The sequence below is a fragment of the Marmota flaviventris genome, chromosome 19, assembly GCF_047511675.1.
Source record: "Marmota flaviventris isolate mMarFla1 chromosome 19, mMarFla1.hap1, whole genome shotgun sequence".
NCBI classification, from domain to species: domain Eukaryota; kingdom Metazoa; phylum Chordata; class Mammalia; order Rodentia; family Sciuridae; genus Marmota; species Marmota flaviventris.
In genome coordinates, this window is record NC_092516.1 from 27,236,733 (window position 1) to 27,240,533 (window position 3,801).

The following is a 3,801-nucleotide window of genomic DNA, read 5'->3' on the forward strand; positions in this document are numbered from 1 at the left end:
TAGGCCACTGTGGGGTCCCCAGCCCCAGAGTGCTCCTGGCCTAGGTGGAGTGGGCCACAGGTAGATGAGAAGCCACCAGGTCCTGTCAGAGCCCGCAGGTTTGCCCGCAGGTGTCCCCGCAGCGCCAAGGGCAGGGTGCTCCGGAACCCAGGTAGCTTAACCTGGGCTCAGCAGGCCTCCCCTGGCCAACCCACAGCCCACCACACTAACAGCTCCTGCAGGAGCCCAAGGCCCAGCCCAGAGGGGCCCTTGGGCCCACACAGAGCACCTGGGATGGGGAGTAAGACCACAGGTGCCAGGGACCCTGGGACAATTCCATGCAGCTCCCTGTGCAGCCCCTTCTGACCCACCTCACGCACTCCGCATGGCCCTCGTTTGGCAGTGAGTGAATTCAAATCCTGGCTCTTCCTCTCACCACCCCTGTGGCCTTGGCCAAGTGAGTTCCCTTCTCTGGGTCTCCACTTCCCTTTCCCACAGCCTCGGGGTCAACCCCAGTGTGAACCCCACAGTAGATAACGCTGATGACACTCACCGGTGTCAAAAGTTCTGCCAGGTCCTGGACACTTAAGAGTCTTCACTCTGCAGGGTGGGTACCAGTGGCCTTGCTTTATAATGTAGTCCTCAGCACACAAGGAGCACGAGGGCCACTGCTAGGACTTGTTTCATAGCCCTCCTTTTGCCCCTTGACCTATGGTGTCCCCATTACATCTGCACTGACCCATGAGAAGTGGTAGCCAGGGCGTGGCCTCAGTGGGCCCTACTGGAGGAAGCTGGTCCTGGGAAAGGCTGAGTGGGCCCTTCTGAGCTCCAAGTCCTGGAACCCAGGGCCTGGAGGAGATGAGGCCTAGGAGGGGTGCAGCACCATGGTGCGCTCAGTACTGCCCTCTGCAGGCAGAATCCAGAGCCGCAGCTGTGAGCTTGGACTACCCCAGCCTTCCAGAAGGGCCAAACAGCCACCTGTGCCTGGACATGCTCAAGTAGAGACCAGGGGGCAGTTGGCATAACAGAAGCCCCAGCCTGCCATGTCCAGGCCCTCTCAGCCACCTGCGATCTGGGCATCCCCTCTGGTTGCACTGGGTCTGTGTGCCCGGGGCCAAGCCAGCTGGCCTTTTGGGGCCTCCGCTTCCTCTCATCATTCCTGTAAAGCAGAGCTAAGTAAATTTGCTTTGTGAATTTTCTGTGCAGATTAAATGACACAATACAGGGCGCACACTGGTAATCCCAGCCACCCAGGAGGCTGAGGCAGAAGGATTACAAATTTGAGGCCAGGCTCAGTAGTTTAGTGAGACCCTGTATCATAATCAAAAATCAGGCAGGCACGGTGGCCCATGCCAGTAATCCCAGCAACCGGCAACTCGGGGAGCTGAGACAGGAGGATGACAAGTGTGAGACCAGCCTCAGCAACTTAGTGAGACCCTGTCTCAAAAATAAAAAGGCCTGGGGGTGTAGCTCAGTGGTAAAGCACCCCTGGGGTCCACCTCTAGTAGCAAATAATAGTCATAATACAGGAGAAATGTTTAGCATAGGGCACAGTAGCACATAGTAGATGCTCAGAAATTGTTGATTTGTTTTTTTTGGTACAGGGATTAGATTGAACTCCCGGGGTGCTTAACCACGGAGCAACATCCCCAGCCCTTTTTGCTTTTTATTCTGAGACAGGGTGTTGAGAGCCACAGTTGAGTCTGGCATTTTGCCAGAGGGTGTGGTTGAAAGGTGACCCTGCTCCGGGAATAGGGTGGCTCCCCGGGATTAGGGCGGATCCTGCTGGGAATAGGGCGGCTCTGGGATTAAGGCGGATCCTGCTGCCTGCTACTTTGGAGTTCCCGGAGAATTGGCACGCGGAGCCCGGTGGAGGGAGTGTGTTCCTGGGAAGTGTGGGTAGAGTGCCGGTGAGAGTTTGGGAATAAAGAGTTGCGGTTTGAACCTACAAGGCTTTGTGGTGGCTCAGTTATTTGTGCCCAGGCAGACTGTGGCAACAGGGTCTCACTAAATTGCTTAGGGCCTCACTAAATTGCTGAGGCTGGCGTTGAACTTGTGGTCCTCCAGCCTCGGCCTCCCCAGTCACTGGAATCACAGACTTTCCACCTTCCTCTTTCATTCCTTGGTTTCATCTAGAGAGTGAGTCTTGGGTGAAATGGCTCTTGCTAAAGAGGAGGGAATTTAAAGTTCAAGGTCGGGAACATTCACATTTTTATCAAATTCAAGTTCTCCTGAGAAGGGTGGCAACTGCTCACTCAGTTGAAGGGAGTTTGGATGAGAAGTCCTCCCCAGTGACCTCTCCACGCCTACAGGAGCTTTTCCCCAAGCCCCCTGAGCCGAAGAACCCTAATCCCTAGGTTCCAATCACCTGTCCCCTCACAGGCCTGGGGCTCCCTGCAGGTCCTGCCTCATCACCCCCAGGCCTGTCCCTCCCCGGCCACGTGGACGTGGACACTGAGGCTCCTCTCCCTGCCCTCCTGTTCACTATGCCCGCCACAGGCCCCCGTGCCCTGGTTCACCTAAGAGGCACCTAAGCTTCCCGAGGACCCTCCCAGCACTTGGGCCTGGGGGGCCCCAATCACAGATGGGGGTGCAGGATGCTGGTCCTGTGAGAAGATGAGCCTGCACCTGTGTGTCCTGCTGCCCCTCAAGCCAGGACCTCCCAGTCCCCTCCCCTGGCCCTGTATAGAACTGGTCATCAAGCAGAGCTGCCTGAGGGGACTCAGCTCTAGGTCCCCTGGGGTTCGGGTCCCTGACTTCCTGCAAACATCACTTCCTTTCTTGTGATGCTGGACACCCTCTCCTGACTCCTTAGAGGTAAGATCCCAAGGGGAAGTGGAGACAGGCAGAGGGACAGCCCCTCATCCCTGACCACGTAGCCCTTCTCTGAACCTCGGGGCCACCCCAGGAAGAGCCGGGGCTGTGCTGCCTTGGATGAGATTAGAAGAGCCGCGGGCAGGGCAGTGACCCTCAGCCTCCGTCCTGCAGGCGGGAAGCTCCAGGGCCAGGGCCAGCAACCCCGGGGAGCGGCGGGGACTCACCTGCCTCTTTTTCCCAACTCCATGGCTCTCTTGTGTTTTCAGGCTTATGATTTTATCTGATAATTACTATTTACCCTTCAAAATGAGACTTGAAAGCTCCGGGTGTAGCTCAATGGTAGCGCTTAGCGTGTAGCTCAATGGTAGCGCTTAGCGTGTGTGACGCTGGGTTCAGTCCCCAGCACCAAAAAGACAAGCCCTTGAAGGCCCCTGGAATCCACAACCGTGTCCCCTGTGCTGTACCCCATTGCTGAGGCCAAGGGGAGGAGGAGGCTCAGGACACAGGAAAATGTCTCAGCAGGATGCAGAAGCACAAGGCTAAGCCACCCAGGGGCTCGGGGCTCCAGGGCCTCCTGCCAGCCAGGACGGGCCACCAGCTCAGGTGCGGGTGTGCTGGTGGAGAAGGCCACCTCCGGTTTTGAACCAGGCCTTGCCGCTCGGCCTGGGGACTTGTTTTTGAAAGGGACCTGTTTACTTCTGCTCCCCTCCGCCTTCCTAACTTGGGGAAACAGGATCAGGATCCTTCCCACCCCAGGCAGAGCTCCGTCCTGAGCACCACCCACCACAGGAATGCGGTGATCCAGGCTTGGGGACAGGCACCGCAGGATCTCAGAAATGACCATCTCCAGCTCCCACTGAGAACACCTGCCACCTGCCACGTGGCCTTGGAATCCCCTCTTTGAAAGTCCCCTGTTCCCCCTGAGGGGCAGGACCTCTGCCTCTGGGACAGGAGCTCCCTGTGTCTCTCCTTGACTAGCAAAGTAAGAAAAACTTTTTTTTTCCC